This window comes from Pleuronectes platessa, chromosome 16 (genome assembly GCF_947347685.1).
Source record: "Pleuronectes platessa chromosome 16, fPlePla1.1, whole genome shotgun sequence".
Taxonomy (NCBI): Eukaryota; Metazoa; Chordata; class Actinopteri; order Pleuronectiformes; family Pleuronectidae; genus Pleuronectes; species Pleuronectes platessa.
Genome location: NC_070641.1, coordinates 10970474 through 10993765, shown reverse-complemented (window position 1 = coordinate 10993765; position 23292 = coordinate 10970474). Strand labels below are relative to the sequence as shown.

Below are 23292 nucleotides of genomic sequence, written 5' to 3'. Positions count from 1 at the left end.
GAACCCATTATGTTGAAAAGGGACTTCTTAACTAATAGAGTCTTACTTTAGGATACATCTTCTTTAAGATGTAAATAAATAGATCTAATCAGTTTATTTTTAATCTTTAGTCATTCGTTACAGCAGATATCACATTTTCAAAATGGCCCTTCATATTCAAACTGTTTCAGAATAATTACACCTGTAATTTATATGATTAATATTGAAGTATCACTTATTAATGTGCATGTGCATTTCAGGTTTGAATTCACAGCTGCTTCTGAAAGTTCCAGATTTATAAAGACAGAACTGAGAGATCATATGTATTAGATATGAAAATTCTGCTAAATGGACTGGATAAGAAGTGACCAACTGAAGTGGTCAAAGCTATAGCTAAAAAAAACTAAAACGAACAGACACTACAGAACTTTACCGTAAATCAAACCAGAGGAAGTACTTAATAATTGGTAAAATGAATAGTTCAGCGTTTTGACAGGAAATGTTTTGAAATCACCCGTGTTGGCAGGAAACCAGTAACAACAAAGAGGAACGGTAAAGATTTAGGTCAAGCAATATGCGATAAATAATGTGAGAGCCGCAAAGGTCTAATTTCTATTAGGAACTGAGGGCCGATGTTCATTTGGTGTACTCTGCTGGAAAAGAAAGCTCAGGTTTAATCCAGGAAAAAAGACATTTGCTTAAATATTAATGTTAAAAAACTGACTTGAACTGATGACATGTGCGTCGTTTTCACATCCACATGGTGGAAAAAACATATTTGATACACACACACCAAAAATATCAAATATAAACAGACTAGAGGTCCAATTTCTAACTATGGTGGGTACAAACCGCAATTGTACAGTGCAGAAATCAACCATATGTTCCTTTTATTCAGCAATATAAAAGTAAAACTCATAAGTTGAATGGGAGCATGAGAGATGTAAAACCAGCGGGGCTAATGATTTGAAACCAGCTGCTGTTAAGGGTTGTTTCCCATGGAAGTAATCCACTGCAGTTTCTCGGATTTGAACGTTACAGTATACATTCGTACATATGAGGTCATCTGTCATTCTACTTCCTGTTCTACCACTGCCTTCGAGGAAAGAACTCTCGACACATGATCCCTGGACTTCCCTGACTGGAAACCCCACATTGCATGAGTGCAGCCCCGCCATGTCTTCAGCTGTAACGTGCCACTGATAGGAACAGCAGCAGCCTGACTGCTGGGATTCCCATGAGCCCGTTTAGTGAAAGCTGAGATAAAGCAGCTAAACAAGCACGGGCAGCAAAGGAGACACTTTCTGCATCGCCGGGCCTCTGCCTTGCTCTACACCCAGTCAGCCCGGCCTCGATCTACTGTGTGTGTTTGTCTCGGTGACAGGAAATAAACACAGAGGGGTGTGAGGGGATGAGTGGGTGTGGAGAAGAGGTGCATCTATTACCATCAGACAGCTGCTGACTCAGCTGTCTGAGGCAGGCTACTGTCACCCTTCAGCTCTGGCCCGCAGCCAATCAATCTGGAGAATCAATGACACTGTGAGTCTGGTGTGTGTGTGTGTGTGTGTGTGTGTGTGTGTGTGTGTGTGTGTGTGTGTGTGTGTGTGTGTGTGTGTGTGTGTGTTTGAGACAGAGAGAGGAAAAAGCTGACATAAAAGAGGGCCGTTCTGACATGGATGACATTTATTTCTCAGATTTCAGTCAACATCATTCAAAAGATACTCTGGACTTTGACCCTTTTCTGTTTCTTTGTGACGAATCAATAGTCACAGGTCAAAACCAACCAAGTCCATGACTGCGTGTATTTCGGGTTATTCCCATTCTATGAGTCAGACAGGTTTAGTTGCTATGAACAATAAGAAGTAACCTGTCTATTATCTGGATTTTAATTCTGCCACGTGTGATCAATAAGAGGACACAACAGGAACAATCAACAGGTCACATGGTGTCTGTTGCCCTTTTACTTGTATTTTGCTTTGTCCCTGGCAGCAATATCTGACTCTTTATTTAATTTGCTGGACGTGCCTCAGGCACACAATGTCCTCTAGTTTATTTTGGCAGCTTTATCTTTAGTCCCCGCCACCTCACCACCCCCCATCCCCTCCCTCCCTCTCTTTCCCCCCTTTTCATCTCACCTGATAAGGGTTAGACTGAGCGGAAATTGAAAAAACATTAATTACATCTCTTTTAAAATGCTCCATTAAGCGTTATTTTTTCATTAAACCAGAGGGGGTCGCTGTTGTCCAGATTGATGACGACAGATATGGGTAGTTGGCGATTAAATTGAATGTAATCGACCTGTGTGCACAGAATCAGAATTAGAAAAAATAACTTATACACATAGGTTTACACATACAAGGGATTTTTCTGTGGTGTATTTGTGCAACTATAAGTATAAAGAATATAAAGAATATATAAAAATAGGAAACAAAATAAAATGTAAAAAATACTATAAGCACCATAAGAGGGATTGTGCAACACGCTGTAAGTAAACACTAGAGACACGAGCCCCTGCAACAAGGGAGCAATTTAAATCTGATATAAATGTTTGTATTGATCATATCACATTATTGATTTATCTAAAGCAGCAGTGTTGAACAAAGTTTATTTTTAGTGACTGTGGTTCTTCTTGCATGTGTGGCAACACAGTACACTATTGCTCAAAACAAAGTCAGATTCAACAATAAAAATTAAATAAAATACAATAAAACTAAATAGTTAAAATTAATAAAGATATGTTAAGTTAAGTTAAGTTAGGCAAAGTGCAGTAAAATAAAACAAAGTAAAATGCATTTAATTTGTTTTAATTAAATCTAATTAAATTAGTAAAGTAAAATAAAGTAACGCAACGTAACGTAACGTAACGTAACGTAAAGTAAATTAAAGTAAAACAAAATAAAAATAGAATAGTTTTTGCACTAAGCCTGCAGAAATGTTGTTAAATGATATAATGTAGATATTAGAAAGAAATTAGCAGAAAGTGTTTCTGACAGAGAGAGAGAGAGAGAGAGAGACAGAGAGAGAGAGATAGAGAGAGAGAGAGAGAGAGAGACACGCCGGAAGTGGGCGGTTTGACAGAAAGAGAGAGAGAGAGAGAGAGAGAGAGAGCAGTGAACTGCTGGAAAACTGACGACTGACAGAGAGAGGTAGAGTGAGATAGAGAGAGAGAGGTAGAGTAGAGTGAGAGGGAGAGAGAAAGAGAGAGGTTCCTGTCGTAAGTCGGTATCGTCGCTGCAGCCTCTGCCCTCGTTTTATGAGAAAAGCCCCGCAGCTCCCGTCGCTCCACCGAGGTAAGCGTGACATGCTGTGTGCGTGTGTGTGTATATATACATGTATGTCTTTGAGTTTGCGTGCGTGTGTGAGTAAGTGAACGTCTCTCGTCTCGTCCCACTCACTGTCCCTCCACCGGTTGCGAAAGCTTATTCTGACAGCGCTTTGTAAACAAACTGCGAGTGTGTGTGTGTGAGGCTCCTGCGCACGCTGCGCACACACACACACACACTCACACTCACACACACACGCAGGCTCACACACAGGCTCACACACACACATGTATGAACCCATCTATGTAGACATGTAGTTTCTTCCTCCCGTGGTGTCATGAAACGCTGCTGGATCCACAGGCAGCTCCACATGCAGCGGGACCCGTCTGCCGCTCGCGGGCTGTGCTGGTTGTAGCTGCAGAAGTTTGGCAGGTGATTGTGGGACTTTGTGTTTTGTGCTGTGGTCGAACACGAGCTGCTGCTGCTGCTGCTGCTGTCCCTGAGCTGCTGCTGCCCTCTGTGTGGATGCAGACACCTTTCCCCCTCAACACCGCAGCGAGCAGTCCTGCACTTTGTACTTCCATGACATCTGTCTGACTGCGATGTTACCTCGAAGATAAAGACTTCACATGCAAAGGATATGTAGCAGTTTGGAAAGTGGTGCCTGTTGGACCCGGCTACAGCTTTTAAAAGGTCCTATGTGTCAGCACAAACAAACTTTTTGGGGATTTGAATTTTCTGCAGTCTGACTGATAGGGATTAGTTTTGGGCTGATACCGATATTAAGGAGTAAAAAAAGATACAGATATATCGGCTGATATCTATTTAAAAAATAAATAAATGATTTCATGATTTGTAAGATTACATTATCACAGCCTAATGACAAAGGACTGTAATCGAGGTTTGACACTGTACAGTAAAACCATAAACCTTATTAGAAATAACTATAAATCAATAAATAGTTACAACCAGATTTAAAGAACTTGATTTAACAGAGTAAACATAATCATATCCCCCTGCCTTTTACTGGTCAAATGATAAACTCCATCTGGTTCCACAATCTACTATTGACACTTCTTGAATTAATACAAGTACATATGGTTTCATTCCAGTCAAATATTTGACTGCTTTCCTCTGTTCCTCTCTACACGACAAACAGCGGCTAAAGTGATACTATCAACATACATTTTACTGGTTAAATAAATCGATTTTTTTAGAAAATGGATGAATATTATAAGGACGTGGGAATGATACACAACAACCTCCAAAAAAAACCACTTATAACACAATAAGATGCTTTCAGGCACGTCAGGCTCCGGACACCATCAGGAAGGATACAGTTGAAAGAGTATCGGTGGCACGTTGTTACATCGTAATCAGCTCTGTTCCATCTAACTTTATCTCACCTAACTGTACGTTACTGCGAAACAGAGGATGTCATTGTTTATTTGCATACCACTGTTGATGTGTGGTATGAAGAGGCATGAAGGGGAAGGTTCATGGAGGTCAGTGCAAAGCCGGCTCTCCAGAATCAAGACCCCGGAGTGGGCATCCTCTGTCATTTGCTGAACGCTCAGTTGCTCTGATGAGCCTTTAGTTGTTTACCTTTGGAAGGTTTCGTCTCGACACCCACAGTCCAGCTGGCAGTGACTTGGCCCCCCCTCGGCTCCTGGTAATGGAGAACTACATGTTGTGACAATAATGTCCTCCGCCCACTGTGATAATGTCCCCCCTTGAGGCTGCAGTGTGAAAAGTTTGGATGTGTTCTACGGCTACTCCCCGAGTCCTTTCCTCTCTGCAGGGCGATGGAAATGATTTGTTTGCGACACCTTTTGTGTTTTGCTCTCAGCCGTGCTGCAAACAGTGGGTCAAAAGTCAACAATCATTTTCGATAATTGAATCATCAGTTGCAGCTGCAGTTTCTGTGTGTCCTGCTATGTTCACCAGATGGGTCAAACGCTGCATGTAGTGTGACTGTGCATGTGTGCTTGGGATTAATAAATGTATCTTGTATATGTTCGGACATCCAACAGCTGGGTTTTGGGACGAAGTCATCTCAAGACATCACGGTGAGCGAAGAGGCAACAGGGATCTTTCTTGACATTTTGCTGGCTTGATTTCAGATTCTCAGTTCTTTGCTCAAGATGCTTCCTTCTCTATGTATCTTTTATTTCCTCTGTGTTTACTGCACATCTGCTCTCGCTATCAGTCAAACATTTCAGACAGGAAACAATGGTCGGAGTCAGCGTTTAGCCCTGTTGGCAAGCCACCATGTTACCCCTGCGTGCTCCCTCTGTCCCCGCTGTGCAGGGTGCACTTGAAGGGAGCATTTTCCCAGGTTTCTGTGAAAAAGAGGTTCTCTGGTGTTGGCAGGGGAACATGGCGGTGCTGGCCCTGGCATGAGTTGATTGGCACAGAGTGTCCCTGTCCCAAAGCCCCCCCGATGCAGGGGGAAGAGCAGCAGGGGAGACCGGGGAAAGCACTGTTTTATCCAGGGTTCCTGCAGCTTAAGACAGATTTAAGATGTTTTAAAGTTGCCTTCAGTGCCACTTGGAATAGAATGTACGACTTTCCGGATCATTGCACGGACCAAGTCTCCTAGTCCGTCACTTAATTTGTCACTGTGATCAAACACCACTGCCAGTGTCTAGGCGCACACCCAGATCGGAATCAGCTTCTCCTTGTGTTGAAGTTGGTGCTGAGACTTTGTGGAGACTTCACAGTTTTTTTTGTTTCTCACTCTGCATGCAGGATTCCCTGCCTTGATTCCCATTGTGCAGGGTCTGAACAACTTCCTGTACAGAATGCACAGTGTCTTGTATCCTGCACATTTCCTGGTGCTGGTTTCAGCCATCTTGCAGTGCATTGGTTGACTTGCCAACCTGCCTAGAAGCCATGTAAACTGTTTACCATTCCCGCGTGGTCGCCTGCACCCTGCGGGGAATACACGTTTACCTGATTTCTGCTCACGTAATTCACTCTCATGGCGTTTGTACTGCGAAACAGATTGTGCTGCTTCATTCTTTAATCAGAGCTGTAAACACTGACACCCACTGAGACACAAGGTGAAGGCAGAGATCTTGCAGATTTTAAGGAGCGTTCATGTTGCGCGAGCTTAGCATCACTAGCTAGCTGGTAGTGCAATTGCTCTGAGCATCCCGGCCACAGACCCAATACGATTGTTGTTGCTTCCACCAGGGGCGTTTCTAGGATTGAAAGAAAGGGGGGGCTTAGCCCCTAAGGATGCTGAATGTTTGCGCGCGCAGCGGATATCCATGTTTCATACAGTTCATAGATTGGTTCAATCAGAAAGAGTGGGATTTTTCTCTGTATCTTTGCTTGCATTCATTCAGTATAAGATAACAGAAAAGACAGAATTTCAGGGTCATTGTGAAATTTGACAACACAAATATGAACTGATTATAAACAACAACATTCTATAGGCACTGATATTATTGTTTTAAAATACTAGAGATAGATATTAATGCAAAGAATAGAGAGCTGTCGATAGTTATTTCTTACATTTCAAATTTGCTCGTTCACACACTTGCTCACTGGAGACATTTTCTAACAAAATAGCTAGCTAGCTAGCTTAGTGTTAACATAGCTCTTTACAATATTCCCTTTCATTTGCCTCAAGTAAACCTAAATTTAAGAAGGTAACAATCGTTAACAACTACAGATAGCCACATTCTGTAACTACCTGTACTTACAATTTCACTCCGTGCATCATTTACTATGAGCTAAACTCCTTGGCTGTAATCCTACTGTCTTGATGAGAGACGTTACTTGGCAGAGTGAGAAAGCCAGCGCAGCAGCGATGTAGACTCCCTAAGGTCCTAGTGCCTGGTCTTTTATTGTTAAGTATGATGAGAGGCTATAGGATTGTAATTTGAAGGGGGAGAAAACATACAAACCAGAAAAGCACTTACATATGTAGCATGTTAGAGTTATAAATAACTTGTCAATGTGTAAAACAATAGTTAAAAAAAAAAAAAAAATCCCAATAATTATTTGGGGGGGCTGAAGAACATTTTACGGGGGCTTCAGCCCCCCTAAAACAGGCCTAACGACGCCCCTGGCTTCCAGTATCCTGATATGTGGGACCTTAATGTTTAAAAATCTTTAGGATAAATGAATTACAATTTCAGATTTTAAATTTCAATTGCCCAAAAAAAGATTACAAAAATCTGACTTGCCATGTGTCGCCAAGACTGATTCAAGTCCTTTTTAAATACCCATTCAATCCAATTCCTATTTTTAGATCCGTGAATTAAATGGATCCGCGGTGCCATGTGCTCACAGCATGGCATGTCCTTAAGCGTCTGTGTGTCTCACGTTTTCACTCGCCGCTGCCAGACAAGTGTAGGGTTCACTGGGCTGGGAAAGGCTGATGAGAAAGTCTGAGTACTGTAAGTATGGGGTGCAGGGGGGGAGGGTTGTATGGAAAGACCGCACAGGAGACGTGTTCTTGATATCATGAGGCGATTAGAGTGGTAGTTTTGATATGAGTGAGCTATGGGTCTAAGTTTTCAGCATCACCTACACACTAATGACTGTGCTTATCATAGGGCTTCCTGTCACTCTGAACGGAGGAGGAGAGCATGAATGGATGAAAGAAGTTAACAATAAGAAAAGAAAGAAAGAATATCCTCTGATTGCTTTCTGGTGCAAATAACGGTATAAAAATCATAAGTGTGAAAAGCAAACAGGGGGCGAGTGACAGGAGGGACAGAAAAAGGGAAACAAATTCAAAGGGAAGTGATCAGGAAGCGTGTGGTGACACGCACCCTAACCTCCTCCCCCTGTCAGTTGGGCTAACGCTAATCCACCGGTCACGTGACCATGAGCTTTCAGCCTGGTCTTGGCCAGTAGCTCGCTGATCCATCTGTCGAATAGCGTTGCTGATTGTTGGCATCCACAGCGTTTACTTCTGTCCCATGATCACTGCCTGCTTCGCACAAGACTCAAATTTGATTGCCATCAGCGAGTTGTTTCATCTGCAGTTTCACTAGACGTTCCCCTTTCTGTAGCTGTATATTTCCCAAGATCTTTTCTTTTGCCTCCTTCTTTCTCATTGTCTTTTTTTCAAAATTTCTCTTCTCGTCATTGCTGTGAGTAAGTGGGAGCGGGGGGGGGGGGCGAGCTTTGAGGACACTGAAAAGCATGATAAGTCCTTGGTTTATTATCTCAGTGACACAACAAGAATAGCCAGAAGAAATTCGGAAGCAAGTTTGCGCTGAGCCATATGAAGGAAGCCACAAATCAAGAGAGGAGAGTATAAGCTTGAAATCCAATTGATGTTGCCAAGGGTGCTTCCCTTTGTTAACTTGTGTAAGGAGCCATCGGTCAGAGGTCAGCGTGGAATAGGCTAAGAATTAAAATACGTGATCCGGATTAATCATTTTCTCATGTTTACACAATACTCCCCTGCTAGGTCTAAACACACAGCTGTTATATTTTGCCGCTGAGGGAACGTTGCACCAAGCCTGACCCATAAAGCTCGAAACACCATACTTTAGTTCACATCTGGAGGCTGTTTGCTGTTATTCAGAAGCATGCATGACCTCGAATGGCGCTAAAGGCTCAGCGATATTCATAATCTGCACATCGTTATCTTGTTAATTTGTGAAAAACGGATTTCGGGAGCTCTCTTTGTCATTTAGACAACAGCACGTTATATCTCAAGACCTCAACTTTAGCTCCCAACCTGTGGCTACGCTCACTCCCGGCCGAGGGTCGGCAGCTCGTAGGTTACTGAAAGCCAGCTTGTGAGCCACTGGCAGGTCGCCCTTTCTTTTCAATCCCTGGAGAAGTTCTGGGAGTGTGAGTGAGAAAAAAGACGAGCAGTTTTTCCTTCCTCCATGCTGAAGTAGCATCAGTGTACAGGAATCCTACCCTCTGAATTACTCCAAGAGAAGCTCAGTGACCGACAACTTCGGCCGTGCCTTCAAACTCAGGAATGTGGTGATATTTATGAGAGTTTAATAAAAGTATGGCTTAGTGTCGAATCTTGGATTTGTCATTCGGTGAGTTATTGATCTCCGACTTCCATTTTAATGGTCGTGTTGGAAAGTTACACCTCGCAACCGCTTATGTTTTTTATTAATGCCTCGGGCCGTGAGTCACGCTTGATCTCTCGTGCATGAGTTATGTGAATAGATGGCTTCATCGGGCCTTGAAGGACATTTCATCATGTGAAGTCGTAAACTTAAATATGTGGGAAACATATTGAGTTTGTTAAGTACAGAAAATGTGAAGGACATATCGTTGGCAGTTGTGCAGTTATCAGTCCCCGTATGAACTTATTGTTTCCTGGTGATTTGGGACATGCTAGCTTTGGCATATCTAGCACACAACTCTTTGGGGTTCATCTTTGCAGATCTTGGAAGTTCGTCAAGTTTTTTTGACATTTTGCTCACATGGTTTTTACCATTAAGCCTGTGACGTGTGTCTCTGTCCCAGTGTCTGTGCATCATTACATTGGTCAGCAGGAGGCAATCTCGATGCCTGAGAATATGTTAACTACCTCATGTGAGTTCTTGTAAGTATTGAACATAAAAAATGGGCCCATAGAGACAGGGTTTCAATGTGAGCCTGACCTGCTGGCCTACTTATGAAGTCAGTGCACGTCGTCACCCATGGAATGACCTGGGTGATGCATTAAGAGAGCGCTGCCATCTGACAGTCAGTTTCAGTTTGACAGCAGCATTTACAGTAACACACACTGTGACATTAAGCACGTTCCAAGCAATAGCACCTTTTAGAGCAATTAAGAAAGTATTTTATCTTCTATCTAATCATAAAGCTGCAAACTCTGCAGCTGAAAACCATATTCTGTTGTCCTTAAATGTTCCCTCTGAACCCATATAGGTTGCTGAAATGAAGCAAGGAATGTGATACTGTGCATGTGATTTATTTACATTCCCAAATGTAAGGTTTACACTGCAGCTATTTTAAGCACAAGCTGTCTGTGTTCTGAGGTAATTCATATATATATATTTATTTAAAACCAAAGTTTGTACATAATGTGCTACAGCTGACAGTATAAATCAAGTGTAAAACTCAAGCTGCTCTTTGTGGCTGTGCACACCATGTGCATATAGTTCCCAGGAAGGGAAGGGCTGTTTTGGGTGGAGACTGGTATCGACCCAGCATGAACTGACTGAAACCGTATGTCCTGACAACACAGATACAGATGTATAAGCAGCAGGTAGAGAGGTGGGATCCCAGTGTCTATTTGACACTGGGATCTAACACTATATTTAACATTATACCTTTTAATGAGGAATCAATCAGAATGTGAGTGTAACCTAAGGATAAAGTAACTGTTTCCACTACTGCCTGTGGAGGAGAAGCAGAGAGCAGAAAGGACAGTGGCCCACAAATCTGCCAGTTCTCACTTTGCTGTCAAACCAGATTTTGATTACATTTTAGCTTTTTTTTGCCACATCAATGTCTCTTAAAGAACTCTAACTCAGGCTCATCGTGAGCTAGTTCCTATGTAGGTGCTTTGCAACACGAAACAGACCCAACATGTGTCTCACAAGACTCTGCAGGACTACAAAGGGGTCAAGGCAATTCTCCAGGTCAGTGCTCAGGTTTACAGGTAAATAGCAGATAAGCTGAAAGACTTAATATCTAATGAGGGGTTTGCAGGGAGGAGGAAAACTCACAGACATTGAGCAAGTTAAACACAACCCCCTAAATGTGAAACAGGATCCTCGGCAGGACAGTCCCATAATATGACCGACAAAGTAGTGATGAGGAGGGCACTCAAAGAGCACATACCTCCATCTCACCATTTTAACGAAAGAGGAAAACTATTCCTTGATCTGCTCAAAAATTGAATGGCTTCTTCACTCAGACAGGCATTGTTCTTTCCCTATCGTATGACCCCCCAGGACATCAGTGTTTCATTGACTTGAAAGATCCGGATTCTTGATCCAACATCATTGATTGATAACTAAATAAATGTGATCATCAGTTTTGTTTTTGAAAAGTGACAGAGACCCCCCCCCCCCCCCCCCCCCCCCCCCATACTGTATGTGAACTGTCATCGGGGGCAGTGAAAAATTCTAGTTGCACCTATATTAAGTGCTGCTGCAGCTAAATGAAAAAGTTAGGCGCACCAGTGTGACCAACGTCAAAAGTTTGTGCGGAGCCCTGCAGCCTTTTTGAAGCTGAGCACGTCAGCCCTGCTGAATTACTGGTCAGGATCTAATCTCTACAAATGCAATGTAATTTAGAATGAACTTCTTTTTGGAGAAGAATTTATAAGATTGTTTGACGACAGAGATGACAAGGGCCGGGGCGATACAGGGTCACGCACAAGGTTAACACGATTATCAGATTCTGTTCATTGTTATTTACATGGAGGACAGGAACGTTATATGATACTGAGTGTAGATGTAAGTTTAGGGCCAGGCCTTTAACCAACACCGGTTCCTCTGTTATTTTTGCATAACAGCACTGTGGCTAAAAGCAGTTTTTGCTGTAGAGTCTGCTTAGAGACACTTTAATTGAGCCGGATGAGAAGTAGCTGCTGCACGCTCCCACTGCTGTGCTCAAGCCTATTACAGGCTTACAGAGAACGAGACGGGCTGGAAATGGATAGCTCACCGATAAATAAATATCTCTCTCTGTTTGCAGAGAGAGATCGGGGTAAAGATAGTTGCTCTAAAAACAGACAAACATGCTGTCAGTAAATGAAATAATGCTGTTAAATGTACCCACACTACACGGAGCGCTGTGTATGCACATGGGACGGAGAACATAAACAACGTAGCTCATTTGTTTGTGCCGCCATTATTCTTGACCCTTGTTTCAAATTCACGTGTGTGTGTAACATGTAAGAATGTGTTTTTGTTCAGCTGGATTTAGGTCATGGATGCTCCTTTGTGTCTGGTGAACATCTGTGTAAGATTAATGTAAGGAGCATGTGATGAAAAAATTATTATGAAGACATACAGTTCCCAATTATTGATCCTTGTGTCTCTTATGTTTGCATGTATGCTGGATTACACTGCACTGGATTAGAGAGGAAATAGGGCTGAAGGATCGAATGCACAAACAAGCTCCTTATTTCTCCCTGGGTTGCTATTTTAGAAGTGTGTGTGTGACATTTTGCACGCTTCATCCTCTATCTGTGTCCTGCTTGCTCACAGGGGCACTGGCGGATTAATGCGAAGTCAGTGTTTGGATTTGTGGAGCTGTTCTCCCGTATCGATCCCAGGAGCTCCTCTGTGCCCGCAGCAGTGTTTTTAAAACCAGCCCGACTCTCCCATAACAAAACAACAAAACCCTTATTTTTTGTTTTGCTTTGATTTAATAGAAATACAATATTTCGCAAGAAGGATGTTTTATTCTTTTTTAGGCTTCCATATTCAGTGTTTTCTAGATGGTTGTACATGCATTTACAAAATTGTTGTGCCTCAGTGCAAAGGTTTGCACGTGCTTGCTTAGCGTCTCTATAATAAAGCACATGTTCATACACAGGTCTATGATGAGGTCTGAGTGTTATAAGCATGTGTCAGACCCACAGTTACATTAGGGATCCCTCTGTGTATCTTTGACAATTAGATCCCATCTGTTGCTCCTTTCACTGCCCCCTGCTACCGCTGTGAGGCATTCGGCCACGTGAAGCCGTTTTCAGACGTGACCTGCGGGTAAACTCCGAAGAATTTGCTGCAGTTACCCGCAGTTTGCCTTTCACACAGTCCCAACACAGCGGGTTCTCTGCACAGACGCGTTCACAACAGCATCAAATCCTTTCAGGCGAGAGGTGGATCAGCAGCAGGAAGAGACAGCAAGTGACGTATCAACTCCGCTGCAGAGATCATGGGATTTTCTTGACAAAACAGACACCGGTGTCGGCTTTTATCACCACAAACTCTCTCCATCAGGGTCTTCTACATGTATGACACCACTCTTTCCCCGGGAGATATTTGTTGGGGATCCCCTGTTGTGTTCACACATCATCTTCTCCTGGATTTCTATGGACATTATACCCGGAGGCCAGGCAGAGAAGGTCTGCATAGCTCAATGCATGTCTGAAAGCAGCTTGTGGCAATCACATGTTCAGTTAAATACATGACAGACAGACAGACAGTGTGCATTTGTTGTTTGCTGTGCAGGATCACCAATGCTCCGTGGTGCGTTGGATTACCATCAAACCTCATTAGACACATTTTCCACTTTCACATGATCTGATGCTGCTTGTCTTTGTTTTGCCCACAGCAAGACATGAGGCTGCATGTGTATACACTGGTGAATAATAAATGGATTGTAATTTAAGTAAAAAGCAGAGTATGGTTTGTATATTTCTTTCTCATGGGAAGCATGTTGGTTGAGCAGCAAAATATAAAAGCGTACAGAAGTATTGTTACAAATAGGATGGATATTAAACATGTTTGGGGCGGAGGTTGTTAGCAGCGTCGCCTCACAGCAAGAAGGCTCCCGGTTCTGTTCCCAGTTTGGCTCTGGTCTCTCTGTGTAGTTTGCAGTGTCTGTAGTCTATATCGGGCCCCTTGCAATATACTGGTGACCTGGCTCTTCCTGTTACCCTAAAGAGGAGAGACGGATTTCGATCTTTGAATCAAAGAATATCTGTTTTTTCTCAGATGTAATATTTTATTCCTATTCCCTTTCCTATCTCTTGGCTTAAAAAGTTGCCAACTCTTGTTGTTTCCCAATTCAGGGTTTGCATCTGTGGCATGGACTAATGAAATGAGACGGTCTGGTCTGGGGTTTCCTATTTGCATCACCAGCTTGTGGTGCACTTGCTCGGCTGCCCGCATAGCAATAAAATGCATCAGATCGTCAAGGTATGCTAGATGAAAATCAAAACCAAATCAAAACACTTGCAATTACATGATTAATTGATGAATACTCAATAAAATTGCTCTAATGTAAAAAGAAGAAATAAAAGCATCCACAAGGCAGGAGGGAGACGATGCTTTGCGCTCATAGTGATGTAAGCTCCAACACTTCCTGTTCCTCATATTGCTGTACATGTGCTTTACTGTTCATTCCACCACTTTGCCCTTTCGGTAAAATGGTGCTTTCCGATGCCCTTCACCGCTGTAAACAGAGACCAGGTCCCTGACTGACGTCATGTCACCAAACCACGGTGGTGCTATCGTGTCCAACAAAGTCGACTGATTTGGTTTGGTTTTTCACTCTGACTTTTGTTTTCTCATAAACACTTTCAAGTTCATTTAAGAAATCAAGTTTCATAGAAGCATAGTGGAAGGATGTGGTATTTTTCGGGGAGGAACCCAGTTAAATATTGTGTCGATCAGCGGGCGGATCCAAGATTGCTTTTACTTTCTTCAACATAGCAAGATTTTTTAATTTAAATTTTTTACATCATTATAGTTATCCCACAGAATAACACCTACAAAAATTGGCACATCTAGAGAACTCATATCTATGAGTGTGTGAAATTTGGTGCAGCTTCATTGAATTTAAGGGGACTGGCCGTGGCACGGCTATGTGCTCCACAGAGTTTGCTTTTATTTTGAATATATTTTTACTCTGAAGCAACTGTTGATAATCCTGCTTATGACATATCATATGGTCTCTTCTTTGTTTATTGAACTTTCTATGGCTTCAAGCCACAATGGGGAGTTTCTGTAATGCCCATGGAGGAACTGAAAGAGAAAATTACTTGTATGAAAAAACCCGGGGATGATTTCATTGTAAGCCACAGGAATGACTAGAACAGTCAGATAGTTTAATCAAGGAGGTTACTTGATGCTCTAAGTTATAGTTTTTTTTATTCTAAAATAATGATTTCCCTATTGAAATCGTGAAAAGATGCTAAGTCTACCAAGGTTCCCAGCACTTAGCTCTGGACACTGTTAACAAAATCAACCCCCCCCCCGGCAGAAGGAGGGTGCTGCTGTTTTCTCTGTGGGGTAAAGGTGGAGTTGACCTTTTGCTTGAAGCACTGAGCTGGCCATGGCGGGAGGGGGAGACATGGAAAGGGGAGCAGCAGCACAGGGAGCAGGGTGCGGGGGGGGGGGGGGTCCAGAGCTCAAGTGACTGTGTTAGAGACTGTGTGTGAGAAACTGCAGCTTTCTGACCTCTGACACGTGACAAGCTGGGAAGATCAAAAGGGCGTAGCTCTCTAAAGAGGCCTGCATTGGTGTCGGGAGCAATGTCAAAGCAAAAGAAGGAAAGAGAATCGTTGAAAGAGATGAACAGTAGAGTGAAGACATGGCTTGAATTTAGAGACGCCCAAAAAAACAATACGTGAAATTCTTTCCAATCTATAGCAATGTAACGTGAAGGACACTCAGAGAGCGCTCACCTCCACCAACACGCCCCTTATGAAAGCCCATTTAAATTCACTTGCTCTATTTTGATCTGCTACAAATTGCACACTGACAAATATTAATCTACAAAAAAAATTCTTCATCAAGATCCATTATTAATCATTTGAGAAATCAGAATTTTTTTTTTGTAAAATGCCCTGTCTCTCAATGTCAAAGAAAAAGAGAAACGATCCTTATCTGGATCTGCACCAAAAGGTTATGAGTTCTTCACTGACCCAACCAACAAATAAACAAATGAAGACAAAACCCAAACCTCCTTGGTGGCAGTAACAACACTGCTCTTCCACTTAACTAATGTCATAAGACCGGTTTGAAGATGTTGAAACAATACATAACCCATATTTGCCAGAGCACCATCCTTTCCATTGACACGTACCAAACACAAACACACCGACTGTGCACGCACATGTACGCACATGCACACACACACACACACACACTCTACAACACACACAGCTATCCTTACAGTCTCACACCATGTTGTGCCTGAGTCTCAGAGGAAATGGAGGACTCCTTTAGATTAGGGTTAATAGCGTTATGACATTCTAATAAACGTGCATTAGGTGTAACTTTGACTAGATGTCTCAGGGTAACTGTGTTAGAGTTAGGCTAATTCATGTAATCACATGCACAAGTGTCTGCCGCTGCTTTAACTAATACAGCTGCACATCCCCTCTCTTTCCAGCTGATGAAAGGCATCGATTGGCCGGCCTGAATGTGATCGTTCGTCTCATGGGTGTGAGCTCACGCAGCGCAGAGTCGACTCCTCCCGCCTCCTGCACACAGCAGGGCGACCAATGTCCACAGCAGCCAGGGAAATATGCAGCCTGATCCTCTTACCATACATCTGCAGTGAGGTTGACCGTTGCTATAACTTCCTGACGCTGAGATTAAAAGAGCAGAAAGAATATGACCTGCCAGATGAATGAGATTAGAAAGGAGCGACCCAGTCAGGACCTCCTGACCTCCTGACATTGAAATACAGTAACATTGCATTCTGTCAGCCGGCGGATCAATAATGATCCGTCTTTTCATCCTCAGTGAGCAGTGTGAGGGGTTTTTATTAGATCCACCACAGGACTAACCGAAGTCTTGCTCTGAAACCGGCCCCCGGCTCTTTCTTCAGCCCCTTGTCTCTGCCGGCCCGGCTCCTCTGAAGATCAGTGAACTGAGCTTGAGGTCGGTTTGGAGCCGTTTCTGCTCAAACTGAGTTACTATTGAAAACCCTTCAGGAGTTGTGCTCTGCTGTGACTGGACAAGTTGTGAACATGAAGACATGGGAAGTGTGCAGGGTCTTTAGGATTACACAAAAACGATTCAAATGTAAATCTGTAATGAAAAATAAAATTATAATAATAATCATTTAATTAATTATTTTATTGCTAACATTGTTTTTATTTATGCAAGTTGTTCTTGAACCTTATCAAACATTTTAACAGTGATTTGGGGATTTGGGGATATATATATCTATCTATATATATATAGATATATATATGCAAGACGTTATTATCACTATATAATATATTTAAATATATTTGAGGCTTAAAATGTTACAGTTTAACAATAAACCTTATTAAGAATAACTGTTTATTCTGTCCTTACTCTAGTCGGGCTCTAAGATACATATTCACATAAAGCCTATATGTGTTCTATATAATTGTCACTAAGCAGCGACACATTCTGAGCAGCTGTGATAGTGGTGCACATGAGTGGACACAACACCGTCGTGCAAATCCCACAGGACCCTCTTGTTTAGTTAGATCATAAGGCTTTCAGACCTGGTCCAGTACTGAGTTTCATCTCCTCCTCTCTCTTACAGCTTTTGAAAAATCCAGGCTCTAAATTCTGCAAGCCCAGGTTTTTTTTTAGGGCCTCCACGTTTGCCCTCAAACCGAAATATGTAAACAACCCCCTCATCCGGGGCCTCATTACAACTGCTTATTGCCTGCCCCCAGAGACCCCCGACATCCCCTCCTATGCAGCCTCTGTGTGGTGTCTCCCCCGAGCCCGATGGTCTCGGCTGGAGACACGGGAGGCCCCTCCGATTGTTTGTTCACTTGTCAGATGTCGTTTAACGCCCTGTTTGGTGAGACAACGAGGACGGCGCTAGAGCGATGGGGTGAAGTGACGGGGAGAAGCAGGGAGGTCCGCTGGTTCGGGATCAATGAGGATGTTTTCCAAATGAAATGAACCCAGGAAGGTCAATACATCCACACTCTCTGAAGGAGCCCAGACTATAATTCATCATTTAATCAGTAGCGTATATAACAAAATGTGGTGAAGAGTGATTCTGTGTGTAAGGCGTTAACTCAGACACTTGTTTTAACCGCAGGAGTTAAAGAGCATGTCAGCTTATATTCAACCTCATAGACTATGGTCGCACAAGATTGAGTTGACCACCATGAGAGGCCTATAGGTGCTGCTCACAGTAGACATGTTGGAGATGAGGTGGTTTACCTGAAAGACACTTACTGCTGGGTAAGGTCTAACTATGTGTGTCCTATAAAAATGAACTCTTATCAAGCGATGTGACGTTGAACAATTCTGTCTTGTTCCTCTTTTGTGACGAGCCTCCATATCAGTTCAAACTTACCATCAACATTCTTTGATTCAGGGCAGATATATTTTATAAAATGTTTTAATTAATAAGCATTAATTCAATAAATTGTGTTTGGAATGTTTAAAAATGACTCCAGACTCAAAACCTATAGAAACAAGTTATGGATTTTTTTGACAATGTTATGTTGTTGTATGAATTACTTTGGTATAATTGGCATCTTATACTCTCCTTTGGATTTACACATTATTATGTACCCAGACACATAAAGATGTCAGGCGCACTTCTTTAAGAGTCCTATTTTTATATGAAGTACTAGACACGGAACCTTTATGATCTTCTGATTTCTCAAAATCTTTCCTTCAAATGATTTCCACAAGGCCGGTGTTATGTTTTTGCTAGGAATCTGACGATATCACTTATTTTACGACAAAGGAATAGATGTGTTTTTCTTCTGTGTGTTCTCTGCTGCAGCAAATGGGCTGAGCTGAAATGTTGCCCTGTGTGTGTTTGTGCGTGCGTGCGTGCGTGCGTGTGTGTGTGTGTGTGTTAATGTGTGCCAGGTACTAATTTCTCTTGGTCTCCTCTTCAGAGGCCTTTAAAAACGAGTGGTGGCAGGGGGCCGTGGGGTCCCTGTGGCAGGGCCTGACTCTGAACAATAGCTTCAGTGCTAATGCTTTGCTCTGCTTCACTAGCTCATGCAAATAATTTCAGCCCCATTAGAGATAACCTGTGCGATCTGGCATAAATAATATTACTAAAGATATTCTGCGTTGTCTTCCCGCGTCGACTGTGAAGATTCAACGATCATCTGGTCACACAAAATGAGAAATGCAGAATTTTTCTTGTGGCAGCTGGGGTCATCCATTCCACCGCGAGTGGCTTGATGATATTTAGTGAAATTCTAATACTGAGGGATATGTATGGATTATCTAATCTTGGTGGAGGACATGCAGAAACAACCAGTCATGCTGCATGTGGAGAGGACGGAGCAGATGAGGTTTAAAACCATCGTGTTGCCAAAGGTCCGTGCAGATTAGAGTTCCCGCTGCATGTGTTTGGTTAAGAAGAGAGAGGGATGGGATGTTACGACAGTTACCCCAAATGCCCTCAACTAACACATGGGCCGGTGAACTTATCTGTCTGGCTCTGTTCTTTGTTTCCAATTCATGCCGTATGTAGGTTAAGCTTCTTGTCGGGTGATTATTTTGTGTGTTCACGAGCCTCAAGCCTTCTGATTGTTGCACGTTGTAATCCCAGAGTTTGTTAATCAAACAGAGTTTTTTTTTCTAGCTGGTTATTTATTACATAACAGCGAAGTACAACAAATGCTTTGTCAATTAACGAGCATCGAGATGTTTGTCTGGAAAGCGGTGATGGTGTGACATCTTCAGAGACATATTTTCTAAAATGGATTTCACGACTTTGGCAGCAGCTTCCCACCCAGAAACGAGGAGAGTGGTGCTTTTATCAGTTCAGGTGTCAGATGGTTTCATGACGAAGTCTGTGAAGGAGAGCACTGTTAATCATTCATCAGGCGGGCCAAGGGCTGACTCTTTGTATGTTCTTGTTACTTCTGAAAAAATAATGTGAACTACGACAGGAGAAATAATATGAAATGAATCCATCTCTGGGATTCAAATCGAAGAATCTGCGGCTCTCTGTGGTCGTAGTTCAGAGAGAAACTGACTGTCTCCAGGTATTTTGGGCTGTTGGTTTAACAAAGTGAGGCATTTGATGATGTCACGTTGTGACATTTGGAAACTTTTTTTTTTACTGTTTAAGAGCCAATGACTAATCAAGCAAAGAGGTGGAAGATGAATTATCACAAGTTTAGAGGAAAGTGTCTCTGTGCTGCGGTGATGGAAGAGTCATCAGACGTCTGTTATTAACTGAGGGGAATTGTTAAACCTATTGAGGCGCACTGCAGTAAAATGGGCAGTTTAGATAGTAACAAGGAAATAAATTATCATCATTATTAATTTGACTTTAGAGAATTCAACCTTTACCTCTACAGAGGACCTTGTTGGAAGGGTGGGACATAGTCCAGGGGACAACCCACTAAACTTTGGGGCCGATCTCAGTCATTTTCTTTTTACTTTCATTAGCGTTGTTTTTTTCAAACATTGATAATCATGCAGGGATCTTGTTTGCTCTTTGGTGCAGCTTGATTGAATTTACAGCGACTTTCCCGGTTGGCCCCTGGATGAAGGGCACGTACATGCACTCTACTGATGTCTGGTTATCTTTAGTAAATGGTTTAAATGTCATGGTTGAAAATACAGGAATTGTGTACAACCCCTTTAATCACTGGTATCTCGTGATGCACCTTTTACTGCTTTGGATAAAAGCGTCACTCCTTTCCAGTATTAGTTTGACTCTTTTCAAATCAAACACTGTGCATTTTGATTAAGAAGATAAAAATGCATCCTGACAGTTCATCCTGACAGAGCACATGGCTGCTGCCCGGTGGTTGCACTCTACAAGGTAGCAGGTTGAGCCTAAGTCTGTTTTTCCAAGTGGACTAACACTATCTTGAGCTGATGTCTGATTATAGCAGACTGCGGGACAGTGACAACTGGCTACCCGGTCGTCCTCCCAGTGTGTATCTCTGGTCGTTGGGTTTTACTGGCTGCAGGCCTGTATCCCATAGTGGCATCGCTCCAGCAAGCCGGCATTCCTGCTGCCGCGGACTTCAGCTTGCAGGCCATATCCACATTTAACACTCCCTCTGGGCCCCCACATTATATAATGTCACCCACTGGTCCTCTGTAGTTGACACCAACACGCACGGATGCACATCTATGTGTGGACGCATATGATCAAATACACACACACACAGACGTGCACTGTGGTCTAATCCTTGTGCATGCATGAATGCAGAAATGTGTCATAGGCTATATTCTATATCCAGAAGCGAACAGAGAAGCTCAGTGTGTCGTCAATGTTACGGACAAGGGAGACCGAGATGAGACGAATACAGAAGTCAAGTTATTTTTCACCAATCATGGATTTCACCAGATATATGTGGCTTTTAATGTCTGCAGCTTCAATTGATAAAAAGAAAGAAGTTAAACTGTTTTTTGCTCAGTTCTGAGGGAATTGGGGAAAAACTGGTTGAACCAAACCATTAGTGCTGCCTTTGTGTTTCATTAGTGGCAACATGAAAGGTAAAAAAACCACTGGAGATAATAACTCTTCTCTATTTTCCTTCCTAATTACGAATCCTGATTTAAAACTCTTTTTGTGGTGCCTGTTAGGACACTGTATCAGAATTTTAAACGGAGTAGCAACCAGAAGAAATAAGACAATAACATAATTTGACAATACCAGCGTTGATATAAGTGTGAGTCCCTTGTGTCACCTGTTTGGATGATCTCTGCATCTGTTGCTTTACTGTAAACGAAAAAATACTTTTGTGTGCTTATCTCTATTTATTTCAATACGTTTGCGGACAAAATCACGAGCCATGCCAAACTTAATATTGATCCAAAAAGATGTGCAGGCACTCTATCCAGGTTTATTTGTAGTAGTACAGCTGTGCACCGCCTGTCCAATATGAACAAAGGGGAGATCCAGCCTCACATCTGAAAGTATTTAAAAAAACTGCACGGTTTCCTCTTCACATAGAGGCTGCAGCCTTTCTCACCTCAAATAGTCTGACTTTCTCTCCGGCGTCCGTCCAGATGGTTGGAGAGCGTGAGCCGCGGGAATAAAGCAGATCATTGGCTGGTGGAGCTCTGGCTGCAAGAGGCTTAGGGCGGGGTGGTTCGGAGGCTAGCGGGCCAGCTGAGCACAATGAGGTCACACTGCCAGGGACTCGGCGAGTGCACAGAGTACAGCAATAGCGATCTGCGAGCGGCATTAATTCCCTCCTCCCTGCGAAGTGCTGAATGACACCGCACAGTGTGTTTATCTAACCATGCTGTGAATGAATCAGACATCTGAGTGCAATGTTCTCAGGAAAACTGACTTATAATACCGTTTTATTCAAAACCACCTTATCAAAAGTGACACATCTCCTGAGGTATTCTTGGGATTCGTGTGTTATAAATTAATATATTAATGCTTTGAGCGATTCTTCTGGACTAAAAATAAACTTAGATCACAAAAACATAATCAAAAGATATTTCAACCTCTCCCTGCCAGGCCAGCTCCTTTAAATAGGTCCCACAAGGTTGTAAAAGGCCACCATTGCGACATGTCATCACCAGTGAACTAAGGTGTCTCTGTTACCTAAATAACACTGAAGTAGTTCTGCAGAAAGATGCAGGAAGGGACGGCCACCCGCTAAGGTGTCCGACTTGTGCGTCCCGAGCTGCAACGCACCAGAGCGCTTGCCAGGGATGACACACAAGTGGTTGTTTTTCAGGCCGGGCAGCAGCGTCGGGCGGGGCAGCTGTCACCTGCAGTATATTATGACTCCCTGATTGATCCCACCTCATACTGACTGCAGCTCAATGGCTCACGCAGACAGCTCCAGCCTGTGACGCAGAAACTAGCAGATGTTACGCTCCGTGTTTCAGGGAAGCGAGGGGAGGTACGACTGTGATCGAGACAATGATTTACCAATTCAACCTGAGTAGCTTCAACCTCAGCCTTTTTTTTATTCCACCTTCCCCCATAGACTGTGAACATAGCTGGACGATGCGTCTCCACTTCCTCCCACTGTTCAGAAACAATAAAAGCCCAAATCATACAAATTCATGTATCTTGCGCTGCTGGCTTCATGTAGATGAATCCGTGGAATCAAAATGCCCGATACATGCACTCAACCAGTTACGCGTCAGTCTCAGCTGTAAACCATGAAGTTTCACCAGTTTAAAAAAATTATAATTTAATTCATCTTTGCTATTATTACGAATTATTGTCTTGTCTCCTTAGTAACTGTTTTAAAGCATGAGAGCAAGCGGCACATTTCAAGTGTTCATTGCAAAAAAAATCGTTTTCTTATTTCATAGTTTGTTCCTCACACCGTGTACAGATGGATCATTTCCATTGGTTGCAGTGTACACAAAAGTATTTCCCTCTCTGGGTTCTGTTTGTGCGCTCCCTCTGACAGTATTAGCAGCCTCACCATAATAACGTGCCAGACCCACAACCTCAGGGATGTTACTGTGAGGTTGTGATTGATACTGATTATCTCTCAGGA

The 23292-nt window shown here is 42.8% G+C and overlaps 1 protein-coding gene across 2 annotated transcripts in view; it reads left to right on the top strand.

Moving 5' to 3' along the window:
* The first annotated feature begins 3067 nt into the window (after positions 1–3067).
* The window catches only part of stat5a (signal transducer and activator of transcription 5a), a 57156-nt gene continuing 36931 nt past the window's right edge, over positions 3068–23292 (top strand). For both annotated transcript variants that reach the window (XM_053443936.1, XM_053443935.1), the window contains exon 1: positions 3068–3269. The gene's annotated coding sequence lies outside the window, so the exon portion shown is untranslated. The remainder of the gene's footprint in view (positions 3270–23292) is intronic.